The sequence below is a fragment of the Anneissia japonica genome, unplaced genomic scaffold, assembly GCF_011630105.1.
Source record: "Anneissia japonica isolate Jap-2015-1 unplaced genomic scaffold, ASM1163010v1 scaffold287602_len1038180_cov171, whole genome shotgun sequence".
NCBI classification, from domain to species: domain Eukaryota; kingdom Metazoa; phylum Echinodermata; class Crinoidea; order Comatulida; family Comatulidae; genus Anneissia; species Anneissia japonica.
The window spans coordinates 252,585-270,379 of record NW_022734061.1 but is presented as its reverse complement, the minus strand read 5'-3'; the positions used below and the strand labels follow the sequence as shown (position 1 = coordinate 270,379).

Here is a 17,795-nt window from a genome sequence, read left to right as displayed (position 1 = left end):
CTCTTTGAAAAAAAAAAACCAGATGCTTCACAACTGCAAATAGATACAAAATAACTAATAAGCACTATAACATAACACTATGAGTAAAATCCATGGCAACCAGAGCTGTGGGAATTCATGCATATGCTGTTTGAACTTGTACTGTTTTCTTTAGTCTACAACAGGACTAATTAAAACCACTTGAAATTTCCATAGGAATATGATCGCTTTATTACATTGCAAAAAATCAATATAATAGTACAGTCATTCTATTAGTCCTAAGTAGATTATCAAATTGTGCAGAAAAAACAGTGGAAGAAAATTGCTTTGTGCTAGTTATCTAACACAAGTTTAAAGTTTGGTTTCACTTCACTCTCACTTTCTTACTTGCCAGCTGTTAGAGCCTACCGATACAAACAGAATAGGGCACCAGATTCCAGGTCTCTTATCTAGTTCAGGGGCACATGAAACTCTTCTTTGTCCCTATTATCCAGCCAGGGATCCTGCTAAATGTGCTGCTGTTTAAACCCACACAAACTGTGGCTGATCACACAAAAGAGCCACAAGCTTGTCCATATGGTCGAGTCTATGCTCTCATGGTCTCTCTTTAGGAAGTAACAGTTTCCTGTTCATGGGTACCCTAAGGGTAAAAGTGATGTACGGCAATTAAGATACAATAGGGAGGTGCTATACAGAATTATAAGGATCAAACTGAAATACACAAGGATTTCTATAGTTAATCTCATGTGTATAACATTGCCAAATACACAATACTATAATTCTGCTAATAAAGTAAGGCTTTGAAAGTTAAAGACGTTTGATGTAATAAGACCTTGGAAATGGAACACAAACATTTTAACCACTCAAGCAAACACAGCACAAAACATGCCAATAATATCCAATTATTAATTATTTCATTAAATTATCCAATGTAATTACAACTTAATTAAATACCTAATACTATACTGAATTTACTTTGACATATGGCAGTATATAAAAAAAACTTCAATCCTGCAAATAATGAATTTAAGTTTGAATAGAACCATGACAGCTTGTATCATTTTTTTTGGAACATAATTTCATATGTCGTTCATTAGAGTATGACAAACAAGATTGTCTTATTGACAATATAGACACATCCTATCTGTTTTACACCTGTTGGTTCTCTTAACATTCAACAATAACAAATTAGAACTATGAAACCATGACGAAACAAAGTCCAAAAAAGGCATACAAGCCATTGTAAGCAAGATGAATGAATTTGAAATGCTCAAAATATTGATCTACGATAGCCTTTTTCACTTTTTTAGGAGTTTGTTTCACACTGTCCGTTGTGAGCCCTATGAAAACCATTTAAACCCTGTCTATCAAATTTTATTTGACAAAACATGTGACATGCCTAAATATAGTCATGGTAACATCAAATCATAGCCATATATAGGCACAAATATCTCTATATGGGCATACTTCTTGGTGAATCCTATAACAACCTATGAAACCCTGTCCAGACTATCAAATTTTATTTGACAAAGAATGTGACATGCCTAAATATGGTCATGATGACATCACATCATGACCATATATAGGCACAACATGACTATTATAGGCATACGGCAGTTTTTATTTTGTCAAAGAAAATTTGATGATATGGACAATGCCCTAGATATAATATTTAATAATAACTATCATAACATAATATAATAGTATAGAAAGTAAATCATTCCCAAGCCCAAAGGGCTGGGGCTTATCCCCAGTTTTTGTAGTGTAAAGCGGATGAGAGTGTGATGCTCTCCCTCTGGGTGAGACGCTGGTCCACCGCAGTTCACTCCCAGCAATTTACTCGTACCCATTGATACAGCTGGGTAGTCTGAAGCAATGTAGATAAAGTGCCTTGATCAAGGAGACAAGCGAAATGCACAGCGAAGGATTGAAACCCTGACTGCGAGGCTGTGCAACCACCATTCCCGCTGCATCAAACCGCTTAATAAAATAGTAACAAATAATAACAGAAGACAAATAATAAGACAAACCTGTGTATATCTCACTGAATAAATACTTGCTGATATTTCGGTCACATATATATATATATATATGAAGTAAAGACTTCCTTGAAAAGTTGATTTTTCAATATTTAAACTTTGTCACAGTTGGGTGGTGATATTCTAGCAACAAAAGACCTATCAGTGAATGAGGCTTGCCGTGTAATCCAACAGGACCAAGCATTGGTGTGATTTCATCATAAATGCATCGTACCATCACAAATAAACTGACAATAATTTTTATTATTGTATTAAGGAAATAATATTTATTCAACAGAACTACTGAGGGTTAGTCATATACATTTGTTATTAAAAGTTGATTTTTCAATACTTAAACTTTGTCACAGTTGGTGGTGATATTCTAGCAACAAAAGACCTATCAGTGAATGAGGCTTGCCGTGTAATCCAACAGGACCAAGCATTGGTGTGATTTCATCATAAATGCATCGTACCATCACAAATCAACTGACAATAATTTTTATTATTGTATTAAGGAAATAATATTTATTCAACAGAACTACTGAGGGTTAGTCATATACATTTGTTATTTACTTAATAATAGAAATACAATAGATGGGGCTTCTATACAACTAGCAGCTGATTATATCCCATCCACTGGAGCGATACATATCAAATTACTTTATCCTGGAAAGTGCTAATGGTACAATATATTTTTCACTTGTTTTCTGTATCGATTATTCTAATTCAATTTATTTTCAAATTTTGATAAAAACACTTGAGACACTAGGCTTGGAGTATTGGTTGAATGCACCAGCAAATTGTCAGGAAATATATTATAAAAAATAAATGTTTAAAAAAGTATAAAAGGGGATGTGGAAATGAGTGATTGATTAGTTTTTGGTTTGATCTTTGATGGCATACACTTACAAATACAAATACAATTTATAGAAAAAATGGTCAAATGACAAGTTCAAGGTCACGGAAATTCAATCATTTACCTGCGAGCATAAAATACAGTAATAGAATCACTCCTCGTATTCAGGCAGCACTCAAGAAAATTTTACCTAAATACGATGGGCGATTCCATTATTTTCTTGAGGGTATGCTGCAGTTTCACCCAACATAAACAGCCTGCTTATTGTTGAGTTTCAGGCACATTTCAGGCAGGGCACTCTATAGAGTTACTGCTCTAGTAATTACTGTATGTCAGCTACCGCATTACAGAGAACATTATTATATCATATCTACTGTACATAAGGTATTAAAGACCAAAAGAATTTACAATACAGTATACAGTAAGTTAATAAACATTTTAAATAAAATATTTATATTTTCTGTATGTCACCAGGTTGATTTGTTGGTTTTCTATTTTTTTTTCCTTTTTATTAGAAAAAAACCTGATTTGAAATTTTACCTCAGCCTCAATTTGTTCTTACTTCTTAAGTAATTTCAGCCTCAGTGTTTTTATGAAATGTGCTATTAGGCAGATTTCGCAACCGAATTCGCAACAAATACGTCATTATCATCATTCGTGCCTAAAACATTACGGACAATATGCTGCATGAGCTGAATATGATGCCTGATTCATATAAAAGGCATGAATTGCCTACCTTGTGACAGATAAGCTAGCGTAGGGGAAGATTTTCTAAAAATTTTATGACCGTATTCGTTATCGTTTTTGTAAGCTTGTGCAAACTCCCTACTATGAAATAAAGTGTAATTAACCTGCAATCAATTTATTTATCAAACGGAAGCTTCATACTTTAAAACCGTTCCTCTTTTACGCCAGAGGTGAGAGGTAATCTGATCGATATAGGCAGCATGTCTTCTCTGTTTTAATTTGCCCTTTTCATGGGCTGAAAGTAGTCTATGGGGTCCTATACTCTCTTAGCCTCTGTTGCATTGTTAGATTAAACCATTATTTTTTGTACTTGAAAGAAGCATTTTTAAAAGCACTTTCGACAGGTAGTCGTGGCAAACGCTTGAGGCTTCACAAGCTTATTACAGCTATGCCAACATTAATCAGTTCAGGTTGAAGGGATTTTTCAAAACAAACACAAAAATAATATTCACAAAATAAATAATACAAAATAAATTACTAAATAATATATAGGCTTATACAGTATATTCATATATTGATCATCATGTTCAACTGAAAAATTATATGTACACTGTATTGAAATGTAACTTTTTTTTGTTTACAAATAAACATTTTTTTTGCAAATTAATTAATTTCAGACAGTGACAATGATAAAAAAAAAATAATGGTACATGTCTCCCTCCAATTAAAGACCACTTTTGGGACTGGGGTTTCCATGGTCTTTAGCAGCTTTGGTCTCTAATTAGAATAATAAAAATAAAAGACATTTGTTAATTTGGGACCAATTTTTAATTGGAAGTGGTCTTTAATTGGAAGGTCTTTAATTTAGAGGGAGACCTGTATTCAACAATAACAATATGGAGCTTGCCATGCCAAAACCAGCATCGCTGGCCAAAACATGGAAATTGACTTTTTAATACAGTACATATTCTCCTATTGTAAACTCTAAAACGATAGGTGATTTACTGATATGAACTATTGCCAAAGTTATGAGTAAAAGTATTACGGCTTCTCTGTACTAAAGTATACAATACTGCCATATTTTTATGCTAATTACTCAGTTTAACATTTAGCAAAACTACGCTGCTTTTGGGATGGCAAGCCTCATACCATCACATCACTATTGAATTAATTTTGTTATTACCGGTATAACTTCTCAGGTATAGGCCCACCTTGAACATGACCATAATGTTGAGTTTAGATGGTGGACATATATCCAGGGACCAGAAAATGTAAATATTTAAATAGTGGTTGTTTATTTGAGTCTATGTACCTCCGATATGCCACTGACCCTGTTGAAATTGAAATAAGTGTAGACTTGGCCTCGTAGAGTCCAGCCTAGGATGCTTCAAGAAGAAGCCCAAAAATCCAATGACAGGGCCTTGTTGGCAAGATTTGATATACAAGATATTATTCTTCTATATTGCCAAATTCAATAACATAAACAAACACCATGACAGTCAACTCCAGGCGCACGCAGAAACCTAAAAGTGAACTAAATCAGGGTAACAAAATAAATAAACTTTATGAATCTATTCCAACAGAAGGTAAGTCTTAATATAAATTATTATTAAAGTACATACACTGAAGAACAAAAAAAGCAATAGTTTTACTCCATAGAGTACCTCTGAATGAACGATTCCATTATTTTCTTTTTATGCTTGCAGTCCTCAAAATCTACGCCGGCATTCGGCAATGCTGACATAAACGGCGGTGTCTAGCCACCCAACGCCTAACATTAACGTTTAGACCTACTGTTGTGTCGTTTTTAATCAATAGATAATCTCTATGGCAACGATATTGGGACTGAGCTAGCTGTACGGCGGTTCATTCACAGGGTGTTGTGTGCTACGCCTGTTAATTAACAGACAGCGATGATTATTGCGTTATTTTCGTCTGGAAAAGTTGATTTTTATTAAATTTATGTTCTGGACTGAGTATAATGTCCAGAATTCGGAAAAGGAGATTCGGTTTTCGGAAAGTATTTTATGAAAGGAAAAATAGGAATGGTTTTGGGACTTGAAAGTTTGGTTTAGTGTGAAATTCAGAATTTGGAGATACCACTGTATGTTTTTTTTTTGTAGTTTCATTTTACCCATCACCATAACATTAACACTGTTCAACATTTTATCAATAATTAGTTGTGAATTTGAACATCAGTACGAGGCTAGGCTTTCTAGCTTGATTAGGTGATCTGAAAAGACATCCAGCACTTCTATAACAGGTTAGCATGGGTTGATTTCAGGGCTGTAACTGAAACTAAAAACTGTCGACATTATAACCGGCGTCAATTTTATAGCGCCGGCGATATAAACAAATTTTTTGCCGACATACTTTTTTCCTAATTTTAAGGGCTGCGCTTGAGGGTAAAGCAAATTTCTGTGACCCTGACCTTATCCTTCAATGTTTTCTTCCCGAAATTAATCACCTCTTAGATTATTATGTAGCATTCCAATAAATTTTATGATGATTCATTCCTTAGCATTTGCATAATCTTGCTCACAGATAGACAGGGGTAATAAGGAGAGAGAGCAGCTTAGCTCAGTCCCTGGTTCAATTCCCATCGCTGCCTCTCCTTGTGTTTTAGCTAGAGGGCTGAAATACAAGTTATAATAGCGCACCGTCTTTCGGATGAGACGTTTAAGCCGTTGGTTCCGTGTGCAATGATGGCCCATGTGCAAGTTAAAGAACGCAGTACACTCTTCGGAAAAGAGTAGGGGATTGTCACCCGGTGTACTGCCCAATCACCACCAGAAGGACCCCACTGGAAACAAGTCTTCTTCTAGACTTTCGTGGGCTATCCTTGGTGTTTACACCGAATAAAATCCAATCCAAAATCTAATTACATACAGTATGTGCATTTAGAAATCTAAAGCGCCAACTACTCCTACGCGTTACACGATGTTAAGGTTACTGATAGAGTACAGTAATGACTTCTCTATTCTGTTTGTCCTATATTTAACACATCTTAGTCGATTTTCAGACCTTAATCATTTGTAATTGGGAAAAGGTGAATGGCACTCTCTGACTGCAGGCAAAATTCAGCCTTCTACCATTCCTTCCACTGATATTAACATTAATTCATCTCAAGCTGAATTATTTCAATTAGATATATGAAGCTATAATGAATATATATTACTTGCACAGAATCACACACTGCGCAAGCAAAATGTCTGTTCATGATTTCAACTCCAAGTACATATTTTTTTCATCGATCCTACAGTACAAACAAGACAATAAAATATTGTAATATGTCTTTATTTTGGAAACCTCTTCATTATATCATTTCTGGGTTTTTCAGATTTAATATCAAATTAAAAAGATGAGCCTTCTATTTAAAGTGACACACTGGGGATTGTGCAATGTCGCATAGAATTTACAACACATTTATAGAAAAGCAAAGATGTAGGCGTACTGTTCCATGAAAAATACAAGAAAAAAAAATCAAAATCATTTTTGAAATTAACTGGCACATTTTGAAATAACATACAAATTATCAACTTGAACATAGAAATTCGTGCACTTAAAAAAATGTTTACACAATTTTACAGCAAAAAATGATAGAAACACTTGAGTCACTGTAAGTCTTTTTTACTATATTATCATTATCCAAAATGATTAAAATTGCTTTTATTATTTTATGATAGATAAAAGTGTCACCATACAATTTGGTGTTTTCATTGGAGTGGCCAGTAGGATATCCAATAGTTTAAAGTAGAGGGGGCCCAAAGATGGACTTTCACAGATGGAAGGTCTAGGCCACCTCTAAAAAAAATCATGATTATGGCCGGAAAATGACACTCTAAGATTTAAATTTGAATATAATTTTCATTTTTTTAAATAATTTTGAAATCTTTAGGGGCACAGACCAGGTTGGATCTCCCCACCTACTGTATTATAAAGTTTTTTCATTGGGCATGAATTCTAATACTAGATACAGGACACTAGAACTCAGGGATGTATTTATGGTGGGCGGGCCACCCAGCTTTGAAGTTTTCTACCCAGTCTAAAACAAATTTCAGGCACCCTGCACCCACCCATGTTAACCTCCATGCCCATCCTTAAAATCCACTCTTAGGGTTCATTCATGTTTTCACCCACCCAACCTTAAAATATCTCCATCCACCTTTATTTTTCTATAGCTACAACACTGACTAGATTATTAATTATTACTCCTACCAGTACAACATTGTAATGTAATATACTAAAACTGAAGTTATATTCATCATTTTATGGAAATTGAGATAATGTCGTAGTGCCAAGCTAAAGATCGTTTAATGCAGGCCTAGGTTAGTGAATATTGTGCAAATGTTCAATGCATATACAAACAGCGGCAGTTGCCTTTAAGACTCAAATCTAGTTCTAACCCAAAATTAGTGGTCTTCCAAATCAAAGGAGTTGTACATTCTGACAAATAACATTAGGTAAAGGTGAAACACATCATTAGTGTCATTTTGAAGTCAAAGTAATTAAATTTAAAGTAATCCTGTGAAGAGTAGGACGAATAGACCTAAATTATCAACTGTAACACACGCTTCTTTACGGTGGTCTAGGCAAAGTAGATGTGTTAATGTCACCTGAAATCACACATTTTGAACTCGCAGTATAATAAAATTATCATAATCAAATTATTTTGAGTCTATCATTGAAAACCTGCATGTTTGAGGACCTAAGTTCATTTATATAGAACAGCGTTTTTGGTGGAGAGGCCTAACTTTATTGATTTTATCTTAATTTGACCGTAAATTCTGATTTAAGTAAAGCTACTAGGCTCAGTCGGCTAAACTGGTGGTAGCCACTGTATGTGAGCAGTAGAGATTATTTGTAGTTCAATTCTATCTGTGGCTCTCCTTGTGTTTCAGCTAGATTGTCTCCCGGAGTTCAGCACAATTCACCACCGGAAGGTATGTAAATCGGTTTACCTCTACTGTCAAATGAGAAGTAACAAAACATATTACTATAGATCCTTTATTTATGTACAGATTCTAATCAGGTACCAACTGTCTCCGGTATAAATTGAACAGAGGCCTTACACTTCATTCCCAGACAATGAACAAAAAAAAATTATATGGTGCAGAGAAATGAACTAAAAGCATTTTAAGTACAGCGAAGGTCATAATAATTGAAACCAAGAAAAATGATGAAATTAATGAATTCAGACTTACATTGACTATGGTACACCATACTATTATCAAATCCAGTAACAAACAACAACAACAATAACATCAGTCTTCGCACAAAATAATTTATGTATTAAGATGACAGAAACTGAAAATAATATGAAAAGTGTCTTACTCATGTTAAATAATTCTTTACCACCTTACCATGCTTACGTAATTTAATGGCATCCATGGTTGAAATTGATTGTTTTTTTCCTTCTAACAATGTTAAGTGCATTAGATAATTATTCTCAGAACCATTAAGATAATTCAAACATGAATTTGCTTGATTAAATTGATAACCACATCACACTGCATGGATGGGGAAAAAATGCATGGTGACTGTTGACAAGCAACGACTACAGACCCACCTAGACAAAAGAGTGTGTTGCAAAAAACTCATTTTTACAGTACTGTAGAACATAAAATAGACACCATTGTGCAATCTCAAAGTTTAATAAGGCAAGCATAATACCTACTGAAATGTGTGGTATATACCATCCAGAAAAAAACGTTAAAAATAAAAACAATACTACATTTATAATATACAGTTAGCACACTTTGGATCTTACATCTTTCTAGGTAATTTACATTTAGTCCTCAGTCTATGTTTTAGGGCCAGAAATAGAAAAAGGTTAACAGCACACAAACAACTTGACAAAGGTAAAGCACTTTCTCCTGTCTGTCTGACATACCATCCTGGTATTTCTGAGTCACAGGTTCTTCTACTAAAAAATTAATGCAAACAAAACCATTAAACCTACCAAGTCATAAAATTAGGGTGTGAGTTTGTTTAGGCTACTTGTCCATTCACTTTCTTACCAAATGTTATACATCTTAAAATGCGAATAAATATTTATTATTAGGTAAGAATTACAGTACACAAAACGTGTACTGTAATCTTGCACTAAGTTCATGTAATATCACATAAATTTTTGGTACTGTGTTCTAGAGTACCTAATAAAATCTAATTCAATTCAATTCAAAGAAACTATATTCTAATTATTTCAACCTATAGGGGGCACTGTTTACACTCCAGTTTAAGAAGTCAACTACTAAAATGGTTGTTAAATCATAAAGTTTTTGTCCATCTACAAATATTACACGTGACTTTTCTAAGTAAACACTTCCAAGATTAAACTAACAGGGCAAACAGTAGCTATTTACAGCCTCCTCCAAAATAACCAATTTAACACTCCAGCCAATCTTTACACACTGCTGAGTAACTATAGGAAAGTAGCCTACTTCAGGTAATAATTGTTCAGCAATATACAATTGGGGCACTTTGATGATTATAGCCCCTCCCTTCCTTCTCCTCAACTTTATGGATCCTCAACCTAGGTATATATATTTTTCGGGCATTTTATTTAGATAAAGGCAAAGAAAAGGGTGTCACTTAAGCGGAGTTACTTTTGAAATCAGGGGAATAGTTGGGTCGACTTTACCTCTCATTTTTTATAGTACAGTATAGGCCTAACTACAGGCCCTGGCTAATTTTAGGGTTATTTTGCGAATTATCACTCATGTTTTGTAAAATGCTAACTACTACAGGGTCAAAATCCAGATTCAGGTATCAAATTAAACTTGAATGGCCTTTTAAAACATACGATTTGTTGGGTTTCTTGGGAAAAAAACGAAAGTGCTGTCTCTAAATTTTCAAATATCTATTTGGTCAATACAGCTGATCCTAAAAATGCGTCCCTGCAGAGATGGCTCCAGAAATTTGCAGACAGAGGGTCCGACAAAAGCCTTGGTCAGGGTCCCAAAATAGTAGGTTTCACAGGAAAAGTTTTTATGGCTTAGTATGGCCCAAATTGTGCTATAGTACTACAATAGGGATTGGCAATTAAAATAACGTTGTTTGGATTATTATTTTTGGTCTGGCGATCTCATCGTGACACCAGACAACATGAAGTTTAGGCCTGTGCAACAGGGCAAAACTGCCCTGCCTGCCCTATGATGGACCCGAAATGTTGATCGTATTTGTCATTAAATTTTGTTTTGCAAATATAATGGTCTTATTTTTATATTTGCTTAGTATCTGTATAATTAAACTGTAGCAGGACTACACACTTAGAACGTGTTACCAACTAAGAAATGCCTTCCTTGATCTGGGCTAGCTAAACATGCCTAGGCTTCTATTCAATTAATTTATGTGATACTGACACTACCATTTTTCTGTCAATAGCAGACACATAATGCTATTATCTACTCCTCACTGTAATGCAGAAAGACAGAGATGACATTTAAAAAATCTGAAAAATCGATCAAATCTTTAACTTGTATAGAAATAAAATTTTCCGGAAATATCCAAATTTCAAAAACAGAAAAACATAGCCATTAAGTAGAATAATATCATCTAAAAATACCATGGCGATGAGCGACCAATCTTCTGAGTGATATAGATTGAGAAACAGACAAAATTCCAAAAATAAATATTGATTAAAACATTTTAATATGATCTTTTTTATAATCACCTTTTTCAAACAAGATGTCTTTAGGCCATCAATATATATCAAATATCTATTTCAAAAACAACAATGTCATAGGCCTATTATATTTTTAGGCCTTGTTCTACTTTACCTTAGAAACAGAATAAGATATAACTAGTACTGGTATGAGCATATATATTACAATTTTTGCTTGCAGTTATAAATATAATACAATTTTATCACTGATAATGATTTGAAATTAATATAATAATAATAATGTTAACTTACCGGTGTATACCTGTAGCATAAAATGCTGGAGCTTCAATGCTTCTAACGTTAAATATTTTTTTTAAATAAGAATTTACCCCTCAATGCAAACTTAACTCACAACCCAAAAAAAATGCAAACTGTTTTTCTTTTTGAATTGAAGATAAGCAATGAAAATATAGATAGGAAAAGGCAAATTTGTACAAAAACTCTAGAGGGGGGGGGGTCACCATCAAAATTCAGTAGATCAGCAAAAATATGTTTATATCTGTCTCATTAGTAATTTTATATCATATCTGATCCTTTTAAAATGAGCAATGAAATTTATTAATTGAACAATAAAAATGACTGAATGATAAAATTATTTTCTTGGTTTTATCACAAGCATTATATTATACCATTAATGTGAAAATAATAATTTATTATAGTTCAAAATATTAGGAGATACACATTTCAAGCTTGACTTCAATAAAAATTAAAAATACTTAGCATTAATTTTTCTACTTATAGCAATAATAGCACAGAAGCATCCTTGGATTGACTGTGTAGTTACTTAAATTGCTCGTTAGGCCACCATTAGGGTCGTTATCATGTTCTTATTATTAAAGGTCGATCCACTAAATAACAGCTACATGAAATGCTCAAAAAATATATAATTGAGCTTTTGACAAAAGGCCTCGCTCAAGATAACATTTCAATATTTTTTACTATCTTAATCATGATTTAAAAATCCAAGAATTTTCCTGTTTTCCAATTGGTTCCCTGCTCTGCCAACTGAGCTATAAAGCCAAGGCCTTCAAAAAGGAGATATTTTCTTAAAGTATATTTCAAGTTTAAAGAAACTACAGAGAAAAAATATTTAAAAACTAGGGAAAAAGGTTGGTTACACCCCTTTTCCCCCCAGTTTTGTAATTATTATCATTAACCATTCCCAATCTTTTTGTCAAACACCCACTTGATGTCTTAGAAAAATCAGTAGTCCAACACATTGAAAATTGGTTTTCCTCCAGAGCTTGACTTTAACATCATACATGGCACAGTTTGGACAGAGCAAGTAAAGTGAAGTAAAACACACACCTGAAACATACCCAAACAATATTGCAATCCCTTGTACAAGTGTCATTGTCAGTACGATATAATAAAGGTACTACAGTACCAGTTGGGGGATTAGACCAACATTTGGCTCTGTTTTAAGCCAGCTAGATGCAGTATCAGGATCATAAAGAGAAGCAAAAAGTAAGAATTCCAAAAGTGAAACAGGAGAGTTGTCTTATACGTCCGACATACAAAAATCATCCAAAAAACCTTCAAAAACTTGGGTGTCGTCTTATACGCGAGAATATATGGTACACAACTTACTTTCTGCAGCTTCCTTTTTATGTCACGTTTTTGTTTGTAATGTGTTTTTCTACTGCTAGAAGGATTAAAATATATTTTTTTTAAATAATCTATATGTGACAAATTTGTGTGAAATCGTCCGAATATGGTTTTTATGATGCCATATGTGCATGACAATGTCATATCACATCCATATTGGCATGATGATTTCATATCACATTCATATATGGGCATGTCATATCACATCCTTATATGGGCATGATTATGTTATATCACATCCATATACGAGAATGATTATGTCATTACATCCATATATGAATATGATTATGTCATATCACATTCATACTGTACATGGGCATGATGATGCCATATCACATTTATATATGGGCATGTCATATATACATATATGGGCATGATTATGTTATATCACGCCCATATATGAGCATGATTGTCATCACATCCACGAATGAACATGATGATGTCATATCACATCCATATATGGGCATGATTATGTCATCACATCCATGAATAGGCATGATGATATATCAAATACATGGGCATGATTACGTCATCACATCCACGAATTGGCATGGCGATGTCATATCACATCCATATAGGGGCATGATTTTCATACCACGGCATGATGATGCCATATTATAAGAGCAAATGACAGGTATTTGTCACATAACATTTGATAGTATGGATAGAATTAAGATCCATGAAGATCTTGTAATCAAACAAGAGTTAAAAGTCAACCCAAATTTAGTTCTAAAGTATGGACTTACCATTTAAGCCGGAAATTACCGTAATTAAATCAATTCATGCACACTTTACAGTAAGCCAGAATTCACACTTACCGTGATGAAGCTAAATCATCTTTGGTTCTTTTGTATACGTATAATTGCCCTGTTCAATGACGCGATAAATGTCTTGTACCAGCACCGAGGTAACTGCCTTCAACAAAACCTGTGGATTCAAATTAGACTCAAAATTACAATGCCCGTAAGAAATTTATTGACAATTACACTGCATATTATTAATGAATAATAAATTATTTGAGTCTCAATTAAGACCAAAAAACAAAAATTTTTATTACATTCATCCTTTAAGTGTTTCATTGACAAATTTACTCCATCCACACATAAATTATATTTTATTCTAATCTCTAGAAAGACCACAACATATGTTTATTTTTATTAAAATTTCATTTTCATTTAAAAATGTGACATCTCTGTAACATACTGTAAATTGTTCCATAACCATTATTTAGATATTAGGTTAATTCAAACACATTTGAACTCAAATGTGTATTTATGAAATAAAACTCAAATTGATTCAACATTCAAGACCCTGTACCACCTGCCCAGCAGGAATTGCGGGTTTCAACAAATAATTTTTTGTAATTTCTTCCGATAAATTAAGCAGCACTATTGTTGACCCTAAATAGTGTGAATTTAGTAGCTCTCACTAATCATTCAGGTCAAATATCTCGTTAATAAAACCATACGTTGAAATACTTGATTAGGTCCACTTATCAGACACATTATCAAACTCTAACGAAAATTTATCAGGTGCAATATTCAATTTCAATTTTATAGCCAAAACGCTACATTTTTATAGTTTTAATCTTTGCTAAAATGGCTGGTCTGTCTCTGAGGTACTCATAGTAAATTTTAAACAATTCTAAACTGTGATTTTTATTATGATTTTTTTACTATACTATTTTAACTTGTTAATATCTGAATCTTGAATCTAGTCTCGTATGTCAGTTTGGGTATGATCAGATAAAAATATGCAAATAACGAATAGTAAATATAAAATACTGTTTGGATATGAGACAGAATTAATTACTGTAGTTCCTTGAGTATAAGCCCAACCCTACTTTATATCTAATTTTATGTACCAGCCTTTCCTCGGGCAAAAGCCCAGATTATGACTTTTAGAAATACAGTAGAACCCCTATTAAGTGGACACCTTCGGGACCAAAAAAGTGTCTCCTTAATAGGGGTGTCCCCTATTTAGTTGACACTTACCAAAAACATGAAATTGTCCCCTTAATAGAGGTTTTTGGCATGTTTTCATATAACGATGACATACAATTCTTCATAATTTAATTTTTGTTGACATAATTAGTTACAGTAGAATTTATAACTAATTTATAGCAATAATTTTCAAGGCAAATACAATTTAATTATATGAAATCAGCAGAAATGTAATTAAAACAACATTAGATTTATATGTTCCCAATATTGTTTTATGAGGCAATGTTAATGAATGAATTAGAATCCTATAAAAGTGCACGAAAAACAAAGAAAAAGAAATCCCAATGGTTAAGGGTCAAAATTGAAAAGGTTGGTTTATATGAAGTAACACATGCAGTATGCCTTACCGATATTCACTCTAAGGATTTAGGGAGAAAATTCTGGTTTATTGCTCAAATTTCAAAATTCAATGTCAATTTCAATTTGTTCAGAAAACCTCCGGAATAGAGAAGTAAATCAGTAATCCTACAATAACTTTAAAACAATAGAACAATTTCATTAAAAAGGATAAGTTATTTATACATATACCAGAATAATTATAATAAAACCAAGAAAAAAATTGAATTCTCAAAATACAAAATTCAATCAAATCAACAAGAGGAGAGAACAGAACACCACTTAAACAGATACAAGCCAAATAACAAACCATGAAAATATGGTACTTAAACACACCAAACTACTACCAAACGAAGATGGATTATTTTACTCGATTGAAAATTCTTTTTGCAATTTCAGATAAAATATTATTATTATTATTATTATGTAGTCTAACAAAAGCTCGCCCTTGACAAACGGAGTAGAAAATTGGTAAAAGTTCCTTAACAAGTTGCTCTAAATGTGTCAATATTTAAAGTTTAGTGATATTTTTTTTTTTTTGAGACTGTTGTATTTGTTGCGATACAATAGAAAAAAAAGTGTCCCCTTAATAGGGGTTATTTGACTATTTGGCACACTTAGGTGTGACATAATATTATATTACTATTCTCCTGAAGACGATTGAAGCAACTCAATCAAAACGTTGAGACTTTCTCAACTACAACAGTTCTTTTCAGAACTACTTACGTGGCGTACCGCAAGTTTCAATATATATATGACTTCACAAATGGTCGGCGACTGTAACAACGTATTACAGTACAGGCAGATTATGCTCAGTCAAGTCGAGGCTAGATAATTATGCTATGTTCTGACAAATCTCCAAATCTTCTATGTATGTGTACCTCTGACACCATGTTATTAAAGTACATTACACAAGACGATAATAATAAGGTGTTACAATAATATCCAATGATTTAACTCCATAAACAAGGAGGCTTTATTTAACAACATGCTTCATGATAGTTGTCTCGCTACTCCTAGAGGGCTCCCTTACACATAGCCTTACTGTACAACAACAGCCACGTAAGATAACAGGCATTGCAGAAACCTGTAACATTCCTGAGATATTTTTCTTGGATTTGTGCATTATCTCAGGGGGCAAAGTTTATACATATCACTGTAGTGTCGCACATATCTTCATTGTCTGCATATTGACGTACCTAAAAAGGTGGTAAATTCGGTCGGAATATCTTGAGAAGTCCTCGTAGCGTTTTTTTATACCTTGTTTAGCGAACCTGCCAATAATGATGACCTCGAATAAAAATACGATTTTATTTTTGGCCAATTAGCGCACCCGCCGTCACAAACAAATTGAAATTTCAGAAAAAAAAAGTCATACTAATAGCATAATTATATTTCAATGGAGGCAGGTGCGACAGTTCACTTTTTTGGAATATGACAATAAAGTTTATCTCATCGTATCTTATCTTATTTAAAATAATCATTATAGTTGAGTGGCAGTGTTTGAAAGCCTTGAGTTATCTTAAGTTATAATATAACTTGTCACCAGTGTTCTGTCATCAAACATACAGTACTGCCCTCTTCCGTAGCTTATCTAGATCTTCAAAGCAGGTCTCTGGCCGTGTTATTCACTTAGGTTTTAGACAAAGATTATCAATGAAATAGAAAATTCTGTTACCACATTTCATGAAACACCAATTTCAACTAATGGAACAGCAAATTCAGTTAACATCATAATTGAAACACAAAATTTACATAACACATTTAATAAAATTTACTTTAAACACATCTGATGAAATTTAGACACTTCTAATGAAACACAAATTCAAGTTAACAAATTTAATGAAACACAACTTCCAGCTGGATTTTAATTACACAATTATTCCAATCTCGACTAAAGTGAATCCATTCTCCAAGGATAGCCCATGAAAGACCAAAGATGTATTTCTAGTTGTGTTCTTTTAGGGTGGTTGGGCAGTACATAGCCTAGAAAGGAAGGCAGTCAAAATCATTCATCCAAAGTAGATTGGCTACACTCATTAAAGGTTGTGAAATAAATAAATAAAACATTTCTGATTTTACTATCATATACAGGTCTCCTTCGAATTAAAAGACCCCTCCAATTAAAGACTACTTTTCTGTGGTCTCAAATTAACAAATATATTTTATCATTATTATTCTAATTAGAGACCAAAGCTGCTAAAGAGCATGGAAATCCCTGAAGTGGGCGTTAATTGGAAGGAGACCTGTACATGAAAAACAAAATTCTTTACCTTGACAAGTACTGTATCACTCACTATACAAATAAAATCAACTATACAGCAATGGTATGAACAAAACTAAATGCTACAAAACCATCCACGTATTCCTCTACATAAGTAGGCCTATATGAAATTGTACTCCAATGTACATTAAAGAAACAACTCTAATTGACTCAACATTTATGATACCACCTGCCCGGCAGGAACTGTAGGTTTCAACGAATATCAATATTTCATAATTCCTTCCAGTAAATTAAACAGCACTATTGTTGACCTTAAGCAGTCTGAGTGCAAAAAACTTGTACCAGGACTATACTTACTAATCATTCAGGTCACATATGTGTGGTGCAATCATCATAATGTTTAATTAAGATAAGTCTA

At 33.3% G+C, this 17,795-nt stretch overlaps 1 long non-coding RNA gene across 2 annotated transcripts; it reads right to left on the bottom strand.

Moving 5' to 3' along the window:
- Positions 1–6,873: 6,873 nt before the first annotated feature.
- On the bottom strand, positions 6,874–17,688 carry LOC117116300. 2 transcript variants are annotated; one of them, XR_004446722.1, is made up of 4 exons: positions 17,427–17,688; positions 13,633–13,741; positions 8,745–8,847; positions 6,874–8,506 (listed from the first exon to the last, which is right to left on the bottom strand). It is a non-coding gene; the product is annotated as an uncharacterized LOC117116300 (long non-coding RNA). The 2 variants fall into 2 exon arrangements; XR_004446723.1 differs by lacking the exons at positions 6,874–8,506; positions 8,745–8,847 and adding an exon at positions 11,759–12,514.
- Between the last annotated feature and the right edge of the window lie 107 nt (positions 17,689–17,795).